This window comes from Cervus elaphus, chromosome 13 (genome assembly GCF_910594005.1).
Source record: "Cervus elaphus chromosome 13, mCerEla1.1, whole genome shotgun sequence".
NCBI lineage: Eukaryota > Metazoa > Chordata > Mammalia > Artiodactyla > Cervidae > Cervus > Cervus elaphus.
Window position 1 is genome coordinate 14,327,941 of NC_057827.1, and position 13,993 is coordinate 14,341,933.

Consider the following 13,993-nt stretch of genomic DNA (forward strand, 5'->3'; position numbering starts at 1 on the left):
CTGAAGGGTGTTGACCTCCGGACTGTTTTGTTTTGCTGTATTATTTTGTTGTGTTTTTAATGATGAACTGAGCTACAGGTCACCGAAGGTGAGAAATCTAAGAGCGAAAGTGTTCTAGCATGTTCAGGAGGGAAGCAGCAGGAAGTAAGTCTCTGAACTTAGAAGCTGACTGGCAGACAACTGGAAGCTGAAGCAATGGCTGGTGATGATTAAATAGCCTAGAAGCAGTCTCACATTGTTAAGTCAATTCCTAAATAAGAGACAGAAGATAAATGGCCCTTCCTAATGGTTAAACAATTTATCTACTTCCTCCATTCTCACTAGTTTGTTCATCATTGCTAAATGCAGAGTTCTGTGTCCATCAATTAACGAAATTGATTTCTTTTTAATTTCTATTAAGGTTGTGAGTAGTGTATCGGTAAATAATGAGATGTTCTCTTTAACGATGGTTATGAGAAAGACGAAAGTAATGATGGGGGGCATTGGCTTTTATGTATACTTGTATTTATGACCAAATTAAAAGTGACTTGTTTCTGGGAAAACAGGTAGTCTATAGAATTACCTGGGTGATCGTACACTTGGGATAATATTTTAGAAAAAGATGTGCTCAATTTTTTAAAAAGCTGTGAAATTGGTGAGACAGGAACTGCAGCATTTGGAAAAAACCACATGCATTGTACCAAAGAGCAGGCAGTAAAAGTTGAACTTTCAAGTAAATGAGGGGACACTGAGAATCCAAGCAGAGAATAATTAGACCCGAGACAGAGGCATCTCCATGTGGGTTTGGCTATTCTTGGATGGGCCAAAGGACCACTACTAATCCTTGATGTTGGACAAAACCACACATAACTTTATTTGACTGGGCAACATTTATAGTGAGGAAGGATGGATCTATCAAAGTCAGGAGACTTCCACAAACCTTAATATAATGTGTGTGTGTGTGTGTGTGTGTGTGTGTGTGTGTGTATTGCATTTGTGAAAGTGCTTCTAAAACTTTAGAGACATACCTTTAGAGACATACCCAGTGGCTTATAAACCATTTATTTTCTATGTCAGCTTGGATAACCTTGCTCCTGCCTCAGTTTTCTTATCTGCTAAATGGGATCATAGTAACAGTTCTAATCTCATAAAAACCTTTATTATAAAGATTCACTGAATTAATTCATGTAGGCATTAGAACAATACCTGGTACATCCTACACACTTAATACTTAATTTTATTATTGCTTCTTATAATATAAATATTGAATGCACATGGTACAAATTTTAAAAGGTATAAACCAGCACACAGTAAAAATTGAGTTGGCCTTTGTCAGTAGCCCTGGACCATGATAGCCGTACTTTTAGGTAGCCTCTTAGAGACATTACAAACATATAATATGTGTGTGATATGTGTGTCTATACATTTTGAAAAAATTAATGGTAATGTATTCTACATACCATTTTTTGCATTTTGTTTTTTTCACCTAATAATCCATCTTGAAGATAGTTCCTTATCTGTTCTTATAAAGATGCCTTGCTTATTTTAGTATCAATACACAGTGTTTCATTAAATTTTAGCAGCATGATCTACTAAACAGATCTCTATTGATACACAAGTGGATTGTTTCCAATCTTTTTTTAATTGAAATTTAGTTGATTTACAATGTTGTATTAGTTTCAGGTGCACAACAAAGTGATTAAATTATTTATATATATATATATATACACACACACAAACACACCACATACACACACACACAGTTATATATATTTAGATTCTTTTCCACTGTAGGTTAATACAGATATTGAATATAGTTCCCTGTGCTATATAGTAGGTCCTTGTTTATCTATTTTATGTAGGATTGTTTCCCATCTTTTGCTTTCATAAACAATGGTTCAGTGTCTACACTTAAGTAGACATCCTTGCACATGTGCGTTTATATCTATAAGAAAAATGGCTATAAGTAGATTTATTGGGTCAAAGGATATGTCCACTCATTGTCTGATTGTCCAAAAAGAGATCTTTAGATGTGAACATAGTTTTCCAGTAAAACTCATAGTATAAACCAAAGGTATGATGTTATATCACAGTTTTCAAAGGGAGGAATCTGTTCACCATCCACCATCAACTGGTGCAAAATGTTCTATAATTTTTCATTGTTCACAGTATTTTACTGAGTCATCCTCTCTTCCAGAGTTATGGCACTTAGTAATTAAATACATTTGCTCAGCCTGGATAACTATGATAGCTCCTGTGTGTGTACACTTTATTCAGATCACAATATAAAAACAGAATTAGGGGACAGAAAGTATAGGAATTACTTTTCCAATCCTCTCATTTGACCGAAAAGGATGCAAAGAACACATAGTGATACATCCGTGGATGTATGTGAAAGAGGAAGGTCTAGAATTGTCCAGGGTCCTCATTCAGGGTCAGATGTCTTTCTCCACACAAGATTGCTTGTTCCCCAATCTTGGAACCCCAGGAAGCCCAAACCAGAGGCCACAGAGCAAACTTTAAGCTTTTATAAGAGTAAAACAGCTTATAATGGGAGGGGCAGTGGTAGCCAAGATGAGAAGGTGTAGTTCTTGTATTCATCTACCTGACAAATTGACGAAATAAGTAAGATCCTATACAAATTATGCTTGACAACAAGCTTTTAAAGTATCCAAAGTTGTATCAATTAATATCAATATTAATGACTCTACTCTGATGAGGTACATAAAAATATCTTTTTATCTCTTTTATACTTTTAGACACAGAAATTATTTCATTTCCCAGAGAGATGATACTTGTAGTTTTCTGAGGAATAAAAGATTTTGTTGAGCAAAAGTTATTGAATATAGTAATATTTTACATAAACTGAGGATTACTGTGCAGATAATAATTGAAAAACAAGTTATCTCCCCAAATTTAAAAATTCTTCCTTAAAATACAGCTCCCTTCAAATGTAGTTTTCCACAAGGTAATCCACAGTCTTTGTACATTTGTCTGTCATTCATCTCAATGTCCTCCGTAGAAGATAACATACTTTGAGTATTAATTCTAGATCAAAAAACTAATTTTTAGCATTAACATCATGAACAACAAATAGCACTCTATGTATTATAGATAAATAATTTTTATTTAGAATTAGACCAGTTTACATAACATAAATTCATATCTGATGAAAGGAAAAACATAAATAATCAAAACACTCTACAGCATTCTTAAGAGAGGCTTAAGAACAATGTTTAATAAATACGATGTGTGACTTCCATAATGAGATAGCAGCCTTGCTCAGTTTCCTATGCTACAGAATTCTCCATGGAACATCTTTTATTTACCCCATATACAAAACAACAAAGTTAGAAGCTGACATGGCCTCACATAAAATTAGCTCTCTACACATCCCAAATTATGTACATGGAGTGACTAATTACTTCCCTGCTTGCTTGGCTGGTATCATTAGACTACATCTCGTTTTACTGTTTTTGTATGTGCTTTTACATGTTTCTCCAATTTGATATTATCTGTTACAAACAGTCAGCTACTTACGGGCTGCTTCCAAAGTATTTTATAACAAGCCCAGGCGGGTGCTTAATGAGCCTATTACAAGGGCTTCAGGAAGAAGAGGCTTTTGTGAGTCCCTTTCTGCCCCCTTTCGAGTTTAGAAGGTGGGAGAAAGTGGTTGAGAGGGTTTCAATGAGCCTTTGCTGGTCGATCCACCTGTGAATAGAACGGGTATGTTGCAATTAGAAAGGGGGAGTGGTTGTGGAATGAGAAACTCCAGGGAACATCTTTGAGGGGACTGACTTGGTGGCCACCTAAGGCTCGGGCTTGGGGCCATCTCAGAGTCCGGGTGCTTGGGTTCCCGCCTTCACATCAGCATAAATTCAAGCAAATAACTCTTTGCCCAACTCTAATGCTATTGCCACTCTAATTTTTGAAAAACAGAATTTAGCCCTCAAAATATATTTTGATGTAGACAATTAGAGTCAGAGTGATAGTGAAAATTCCCAGGAAATGAGATCAGACCAACCAACAATCCACTCCTATCTATGCTGTTTACCAGCTCTGCAACCTTGAGCAAGTTACTTCCTAAGCTTATTTGTGCCCCAGTTTTCCCATCTGTAAAATGGGTGTGATAATCACCCCTCTTTAGTTGTTTTGAGGATTAAGTGTTGCACGTAAATTGCTCATTTTGCAAAGATTTCTTATGAGCTGTGACTGGGGATCCCTGGGGATTTTATACATATATATATATATATATATATATATATATATGTATATCTACTATACAAAAATATATATATTTGTATAATCCTCCCTCCTTACCAGAGGCCAAGGTAATTAGTAAGCACCCAAAGGTATATTGAATAAAATTTCTAATTGTGTTCATACACCATAGTTGTTTTAAAAAAAGCAAAACACAGAAGTAGCCATTACTGCTTTTATTGCCTAATAATTTGTTGAAATATTATTGTGTGTATTTCCCCTTGAATTTCTCCAATACTGTTACCTCAAGCAGAGTAGATATCCCAATCTTTCACTTATTTTTTCATTTTTTCACCTCAAGGAGTTTTGCAAACTTGAAAGTAGATGTTCAAGAGTTCTTCCTGTATTCTGTAAAAGATTAAGCAAAGGATTTAAAACTGAGATTCTAACATGCATGGGTTGAATGTGAGAGGCTTTAGATATTTATTTACTCTCTGATTCACTAAAATCCCCATCTGTACTTTGTCTACACCAACTCACTTCTCTTATTTATTACCTGTTTGCTCCTTAAGAAACCTGGGTCAGCATCCCTGGAAGCTCATGAAGTCATCATCCTGTGTGTCCACGGAGAGAAAAGGAAAATTTTTCGTTGTTCAGTCACTCAGTCGTGTCTGACTCTTTGCGACCCCACAGACTGCAGCACTCCAGGCTCCCCTGTCCTTCACTGTCTCCCAGAGTTTGCTCAGATTTATGTCCACTGAGTTGATGATGCTATCTAACCACCTCATCCTCCTTCTCCTCTTGCCTTCAATCTTTCCCAGCATCAGGGTTTTTCCAGTGAGTCGGCTCTTCACATCAGGTGGTCAAAGGATTGGAGCTTCAGCTTTTGCATCCAGCCTTCCAGTGAATATTCAGGGTTGATTTCCTCAGCGTGTACTTCAAGGAAAAGATAGAGATTTTCCTGATGCTGAAAGAGACCGAATGTTGGAGGCAGGGCCTCTGATGGGGGAGAACTTTCCCAGCCTCATGGCAGCAGGAGCTCAGAGGGGAGCTGATTGATCCATGTCCCAAAGTAGATAGAAAAGACATAGAGCTACCAGGCAGGAGTGCCCAAGAGGAGGCCTGTGGGTATGTTAGCATTCAGGTGTGACCCCAGGACCAGTGACGGGGGCTGAAAGGGCATTCCCAGGGCCTGGGTATCAGAACCCAGACCTGGGAGAATGGGGAACTTGGTGTAAAAACCCATAATGGCTGAGACTGCCTGACCATCAGCCCAAGAGGATGGCTGCTGGTCTTGGACTAAATTAACAAAAAGAAAATAAAACAAATGAGAACTCTCTTATGCAGTTTGTTGACTTTAAGTTGTAGCTCACTCCATCACTGTCTTTTTAATATGATACGTTCAATGCTAAATTGAAGAAAACAAGTGGTCCATTTCAGTGGGAGAATATTGTTAAGCTACAATTTTAAGTGTGTGTGTTGATGACTGCTTTATACATGAAAACCTCCAACACTAGGCATTTGAAGGATTCTCCATGCCAACAAGTGCTGTCCTCTGGCCCAACTGAGGACTGGTTTTATTTTATTTGAGTAGAAAAACAAACAAACAAAAATTACATTGATACTTTGTGTAAGAAGCGTGCTCTCTACTTTCTGGACCCGACCAGAAGCTCCATATTCTTTTGCAGCCTGCCTGCCATGAAGGTATTTGAGTTTCAGATTATGATGTGGAGGATACCATGACAATGCTTTGGAATATCCTGATTCCCTGTAATTAACTCCATTTTCACTCCACCTCACTAGGTACATGGTGAAGTTTGCTGGAAAGTGAAATGATCTTTTCAAACAAAGTAGCTCATGTTGATGTGTGGCAGAAACCCTCACAATAGGTAAAGTAATTATCCTCCAATTAAAAATAAAGTAGCTCAAACTTGCTACTTGTCTTTCAATTATTCTTTCTGGTGGATTTTGGTGAGTAAATGTTTGAATTTTGCCTTCAGATGTGTTTTTCTTTCCTCTCTCCCTCTCTTCCTTCCTTCCTTTCTTCCTTTCCTCCTCTTTCTTTTCTTCCCTGAAGAAAGGAATGCTTCATTCAGTTCTTTGGCCCAACTAATGAAAAAGCTCAAAGAAATGTACTCTTGCTAACTATCCAAGGAACTGACCACTGTGGGCCAGATTCAAATGGAATTTGTGCTATTCATTCACAATTGAGCTATTCACTATTAGGCTACATATTATAGTTTGTTACAAACCAGAAATCTTTTCCATTATGCCAAAAGAGCATCATTTCATAGTCTCTGTTTTTGAGCTGTATCAGCATCATTTTTATGAGAAATCATGACCCTGTCACCCCTTCCCAGCAGAGGAAATTTGGTCCCACTCACTGCAACGCAGCTGTGGCTCCAATAGTGACCTCATGAGGCAAAAGGAGAAATCCATTTCTATTTCATTCAGGTCTTTGGCCTGTCTGCTGAGAAGGCCTGTGAGCATGAAAACCATGCTAATTACATAAGTGATTTAATTTTGATAGTGTAATAGCTGACCATTAGATCACAGACCAGATTCAAATGGAATTTTCTGTCCAATTGTTCACCATTTCACTGTTCTATGGCAGAATTTTTTTTTTAACTAGCTAGAAGCATTTGAAAATAATTGCAAAGATACAGATCATCAAGGAATCTTAAAAGTAAAAAGTACACTGTGGATCTCACACTTAAATAAATGCACTGTCTTAGAAGTAAGGGGATTTGTTGTACCAGCCTTAACATGGGATTGATTTAGGTTGTTAGACACCACTGACTTGATCATGCTCTTCTTATACAAATTCATCATGGAAAATGTCTTCTTCTAACTGTTTGAGGGTTTAGTCTTGGAGACAGCTGATGTTAGCTCTTGCAATCTAGTTAAAGAGAGATACCATTTCAAATGTTTGGCATGATTCATTAGACAAATGACCAAATACTGCCATAGGTTAATCTTGCACTGTGTGGCAATGTTCCCTTCCTGCAAAGATTAGTTTCTTTAAGATATATAAGTCTTCTTAGATAGCTCAGATGATAAAGAATCTGCCTGCAATGCAGGAGATCTGGGTTCAATCCCTGGGTTGGGAAGATCCCCTAGAGAAGGGAATGGCAACCCACTCCAGTATTCTTGCCTGGAGAATTTCATGGCCAGCGGAGCCTGGTGGGCTACAGTCCATGGGATCAGAAAAAGTCAGACATGACTGAGTGACTAACACATACATATACACAAGATACATAAAGTCCTGCATCAAATGTATCCTGTTTTCTATTGTAGAAGCCTATCAAGCAGAGTCATCTTTCCAAACAAATCTGTTAAGATTTGCTGCCTCAGTTCCCAACACATGAACTTCAAATCTGTATACCAAACTTGCTTCTCATAGGGTTTATGGAAATACGGAAACACTCAAAAGTAGCCAATGTGAGTTTCCTCAGTTTGACATCATGAACAGAAATCAATAGGAATAACACATCATTTTCCCTAATGGAGACCCAGAGTTCTGTGCGGTTTAATTTTTGGTGACATCAATAGCCAAAGCACAACTCTGAAATTGACAGATATCTGTTGTCATTTTGGCTTCCTATTCCAGCTCTCTAATTCACTTCTGGGGCAAAATCATGGTCATTTCTAATTACAACCACAGTAGCTTAATTACTAGAGTAATTGGTCACTTGTGTACTCACAATCAGAGGCAAATGCCTGATTTCCAGTGCCAACAGCAGGTGTAATTATTTGTTAGCAGAATTTCTACCTGAAATTAGAAATGACCCACCAAAATTACGAGTGTTGAAAGAGAAGATGCTGAAAATTAAGGCTGAATCAATGTCTCATTTTGCTTAAGGGATCTGGTAGCCAAAAGAATATAAATAATGAGAATCATCTATATGACCTTGAGAAACCCACAGGAAAGGCAACTGTACCGGGGCAGGGGGTGGGGGGGTGGGGGGGTGGATTGAAAGGAAGGTACAGAGAGAGAAAGGAAGAAGCAGAACCAACAGTCTTAGAGAAAAATAAATAATACCACCTCATCAAAAGGTACATGCTACCTCATCAAAGCAAGCCTGACTCCTATTATCCAAATCAGAACTGCAAGAATGAGGCTCTGGTGATCAATTTCTCTTCACAAAATACAGAGGAGGAGAAGGCCCAACACCCCAGTACATTTTTTTGTCCTTAAAAAACACCCCCTCCAAGTCTGAAGGGTTTTTTTTTTCCCCCAAACATGTCGTGGGACATAGGGAACCACTTAAAGTTCCTTGCCAGGCTTGCCCAAGAAGCACGAAGTGTTGGTGAAGTATAAACAGAGAGTGCTTTTTCTTTGACCCACTCTGCAGTGTGATGGGGTAGTGTTGTTAGTTTTTGCGAGAGAAAATAGCATAGGCTTTCTAAAAAAAAAGTGGAATTGGATTAAGGCCTTTGTGCGAGCCTCAATGCTGAGGGGAATTAGCAAGAGTTGTAGGCACTTAAAGGGGCCCTCATGCTGAAGCTTATCCCAGATTTTGCACAATAAACATTTGAATATCAACAGTGTTTTGCAACTTGCAGCACTAATGTATAAACTTCTCGCTTTTGAAACTCCCAAATCCTTCCAAATGTCTGTAACACCCTCTATCTACATAAACATTTAGGAGCTAGAGTAGAAAACACCTAGTCAAGGGTACAAGTCTTCTTTTTTTTAAAAAAAAATATCTTTCTCCTTTTCTATCTTCAGGGTCTAGAATGCTTTATAACAGCTAGCTAAGCACTTTAGATGCTCTATTTCATTTTAACCATTCAACTTTCTTTCAGGCTCTGCAGGCTGATACGGGGGCGGGGAGGCAGGGAGTCCCAGGAATGGATAAGGAAGCATGATTGGGTTTAGCACTGCTTTGACCAAGATTTTTTTGTTGTTGCCTCTTAAAACATTAGAACCCAAGGAGGTGTTGTTTTAAAAGAACTCTTGGCGGAAGTTTTCAAAAAGAAACTCAACTTTGGAAGAAACTATTTTGTCTATAACAGCCTGCTGCCTGCTTCATTGAGAATCCACATATGAGAGCCGGTTCCCACCCCCAACACTAATCTGATATCCAGTCCTCCTGACTAAAGACAGTAGACTGATTTTGTAGCAAGAGTGGCCAGCATCAAACTGTTATTTGATGTTCCTGACATTAAGCAAGTTCTATTTTTTCTCTTTAACAGTTCCAAACTCCCAAAAGTAAAATCAAAGTGTTGTAGAGCCTAAGGGGAAAAAAGCTTTAATTCTTCTTTCTTCCGAAATCGATCAGAAGACAGACATAATATTTTGTTTCCTGAGAACAGGATATTTGCTTTTGGTCGCTGGGATAGCGGAATTCTCCCTTTCAGTCCTTGGTGTCATCTATGCAATGGTGTCACTTTATCAGATTTGATGCTTTTAATTTCAGGCAAAAGCAAACACTTGGGATGCAAGCACATTTTTTCATCAAAATCTCCATGAGCAGTTTATGGGACTTGAATAAACAGATTCCCTTCTTCCTTTCCAACATGCACTATCTAGAGACGATTCTAAGTAACACAGTCTGGCAGTCAGATATTACATCCAGCTGAGGAGTTTGCAGGGAAGTGAATCTATGGTGACCCAACAGAGCAGTAAAACACTTGTTGGAAATTATTTTTTGTAACCGTGTTCATTTCATGCCTGAAAAGGGCGGTGGTAAAAATCTCATCGCACTGGTGGCTGGGGGTAGGGGGAGCTGGGGAATGAAGACATAACTGTCCTGTCCAGCTCTGAGGCATGTTGAAGCAGTTTGCCTATTGAATTTGATACAATGATGTGTAGATGAATAAAGTTATCTCCGGTTCTGAATAGGATGGTGTCAGTGGGAGGGTAAGAAGGGGGGAACTTGGAATCTGAAAAGAATTCTTTTTTTCTTTTTCTTGAAAAAAAAAAAAAAAAGAACTTGAAGGTCAGGGTCCAGCTGCCAGGCAGGAGTAGAAGACAACAAAATGCTGGGCAGGCCCAAATAAAGACAACTATAGCCACGCAGACATACATATTGCAAAAGTTGCTTGCTTCAAGTAACTAATGTATTAACATGTATTTCTATAGGCAAACAGCTATTTCTTCCCTTTAGGCTGTCTTAGACACTGATGCAAACATAGGAACATCAAGAGCATCTGTAAAAATCACAGCTTTAATGAAACAGATGAAACAGGCCATCAAAGGTAGGAGAAAAGAAGAAATTCTAATGATTATGGCTTAATTCTAATAGATTATAATTATTATGATTGGTATGAACCAGTTTCTGACTGACATTCCATTTTCCCCATTTAAGCTTTCATTTAAAAGGGGGAGGTGGGTGGACGAAACCAACAGCCTCTAATTATTCTCCAGGATTTGCTGTTTAACTCAATACAAGGCCTTTAATCAAACAGAGTAAAGAGATAAAACCTTTAAATGCGAATCATCACACAGATACACACATTTCCTCATCCTGTTCTTTTTATATCAGCTTGAAAATTTAACATGTTGATTTTCAATCATTTGAGTTCTGTGGTAGAAAAAGATGATCTGAAGAATTTGCAGGTAGTGGAATGGATTATAACTAACGAGATTGGGAAGTTTATGGCAAATCAACTTGATCTAATACATGTTTCTTATCTGCTCTCAATATTTTTGATTACTTTCATATCTTTATTCAAACCTGGTGCTATTTTCCATGAAGAATAATGATTGTTAAAGACTTACTGTGGTTGGGTGATTCTCTGATAAGTTTTTAAAAGACAGGGAGAATGAGAAAAAGATAAGAAGAGTAGATAAGAGCAAAGTACAGCTTGTCCAAAGAGCCTGAAAATAATGTCTCTTTCTGCTGCATTACTACTGTTTTCTCTCTGTGGAGAGATATCTGCAAGTAACCTCAAAGTTCAAAATGTTAGATTTTTTTGTATACATATATGTTCATTTTTACTTCCATTTGAACATATTTTTTTAAAAAAGGAACTTTCTCCCCCCGCCTCCCCGCCCCAGGTTAGTATTTCAGTTGGAAACATGCTATATGAGAGTTTTGTTCCTCTGTTCTTTGGACTAAGGCACAATAGTCAATTATGATGGCGCCAAATTAGAAACATTCAAAATGAACAAAAAAGCTGTGTCTCTATATTTGGCCTCAGAATTTTATAAGTCCAGAGTCAAAATGTAAGCATACAGTCATAAACATAGATTAAAAGGATATTTTCATAGAAATTAAATTTTATTTGATATTTACAATAAAGCCAAAACATCTTGCAAATTGAAAAGTACCCAACTTCAATGACAAGCTATGAAAACTAACAGTAATACTTAATAACCTAAATTATTTCACTAGTTTACGTAACAGCCTTATATTTTTCTGCATTCTCTCAGCATCACTGTACTAGAGCCTTTTCTTCTATTCTGTAATGAAAAAGCCTGGGAACAATCTATAGATTGAACTGCATTAATCTATAGGGTGTCAAAGCTTTTTAATCATGACAGTTAGCTCTGTACTTCCACGGGGAGGTGATGGAGGGGGAAGGATGAGTTTCTTGATCGTGCATGTTGCCATTAGACTACTGACTGTCTATTGTGTGGTTGAGAGAGGTAAAGTAACCCAGGAGATTATTCAACATGTGAGATTGTAAACGTTTCTTAAAGATGTCTTTATAGAAAGTAGAGCTTCTCTGGTGTGGTCTTTCAGGCTGCCGCGCACAGCTCCAGAGCTGCAGTTGTTAAAGGCAGGATTGGTGACATGCTGTGTTTAATGCAACTCTTACCAACAACTTGCAGAGATTAGGAGTCTGGCAGAATGATGTCAATGGAGGTTTAAGGGCTCTGCTTTCTGAAGTTGTTCTGAGTTAATAATTAATGGATATCTTTCTTTGATGGCTCTTTTATATTTAGATGCAGCTGCCTGAAAATCAGTCACAAAGGAAACTTGGTTTTGTTTGTCATTAATTTTGACTTTGCTTAACAAATGTTTCTGTGTGCCTTAGTATCACAGCCTTCCTAATTTGGCCTTGGTTTCATGTGGAGATGAAATCCTTGATTAACAAAACTGTTGTTAATTTTCAGAGATTGGTGATGGTGTTGTGTGTTTGTGTGTGTTTTCTGGAGTCAGGTCATGCAAAGCAGTTTTCAAATCTTTCAGATGGGCTGAAGTCAAGTAACAGTTAGTGGTAATGCTAATTTGGAGGGAATATGTTCACAGAGGAGTTCCTGGCCTCACCTAATGTAATAATTTATTCTGAGTTCCTGAAGCACATGCCTATTCTGATATTCTCTCCCATGCTACATTTTTAAAGGCAAGAGGAAAAATTGCATAATTGTCCAGATGAGCAAATCCTAAATGTCTTATCTGTAAATGAATTCCATTAAATTTTGTGCAGCAATTTGATCAAATTAATAAGAAAGATATTAAGAAAAAGATAAACTTTGAAGTATATCCAGCCTTGAAGATATTCAAATAAATTGTTGCCATAAGGTATATGTCATTTACCAGGAATTTTTATTTGTACCAAACCCACTCTGTCTCAAAGACATGATCTTAGAAACAAAACAGCAAATTTGATATTTACATTATATGCATTGGAAATAGTTTGGTAGAACCATACTTAAAGTCACTTCAAATGTCTTTTTTATGCCAAAACAATTCCTGTTGACTCATTTCCAATTTCTAATTATATGAATAATTATTTCTGAGTCCCACAGTTCTCCTAAATAGCATCTATTTTAATAACGGCAATTGATACTTCCATCAGTTAATATACTGTCTTGCTTCAGCAAATAACTAAACATCTGCTGGTTACATTTATTGTCACTGAGTAAATGATTTTATTTAAAAGAAATCATGTAAATTAGAGAGGACAGACTACACAATTTTCTCTTTTTCACTGGCAGTAGAGTTTCCTTTCCCTTAAGAACTGTATCTGCCTTATTACAGACTTCAAGAAAAGTATCTCCTTTACTAGCTTTCTGTAACAAGATTAGGGAATAAAATTTGATTCTAGAAAAATAATATGAAAATAAATTCTATTTGATTCAGTATATTCCTTAATATTTCAACAGTTGATATTTAATTAGTTAACTGGGATAGATGAGATCTTTAAGATTTATTGGTATTGGTGCTTCATTTTGCTATGTTATGCTATTTTCTGTTATCTGACTGTAGCCTTTAGATGTTAATGGAAGCTTTTGATTCCTAAAGCTCTACATATCACAGAAAGGGAAACTAGATGCTTTCAACACTGTTTTTCTTAGATGCTTTTTCCTATAAGCATTTAAAAGTCTCTTTCTCAGTCCCTTCTAATAGCTACAGATGGTATCCTTTAAAAAAAATAAAAAGAAGCAGTAAACCTTCATCATTCCAACATCCTGGTGCTATCGGTGATCTCCTGTAATTGATAAGAGCATCTCTAGCTTGTTTTTATCTGACAGGTGTCAGACTCAAAAGCCACAAATGCACTGGGGTCATAATATACTTGTTCGTGCCCTTACCTGTTTTCACTGGGAAGGTTAAAAAAAGAAACTGCTACTGTCTTTCTGGATGTGTGATTACTACTTAGGTTGAACTTGACAGTCCTTGGAATGATGTGTCAAAAAGCTGAGAGGGCACCAGGAAAACTCCCAAACCAAATACTAAAAGGTATCAAGGTAATAAACACAAAGAGTGCAGAGAAAATAGAATTCTTTTAATTAGTGCAATCAATAACAGCAGTTTTAAACCTCCATATGAAAGAAAAGAAAGCAAAAGTTGTTTTTGTGAGAAAAAAAAAGTTTGTCATAATTCAGCAATTAATCTTACATAGTTAATATGGAAAT

The 13,993-nt window shown here is 37.1% G+C and overlaps 1 long non-coding RNA gene across 1 annotated transcript; it reads right to left on the reverse strand.

Moving 5' to 3' along the window:
• Window positions 1–3,143: 3,143 nt before the first annotated feature.
• Window positions 3,144–4,878, reverse strand: LOC122707021. Its single transcript, XR_006344553.1, has 3 exons — window positions 4,736–4,878; window positions 4,484–4,587; window positions 3,144–3,690 (listed from the first exon to the last, which is right to left on the reverse strand). It is a non-coding gene; the product is annotated as an uncharacterized LOC122707021 (long non-coding RNA).
• Between the last annotated feature and the right edge of the window lie 9,115 nt (window positions 4,879–13,993).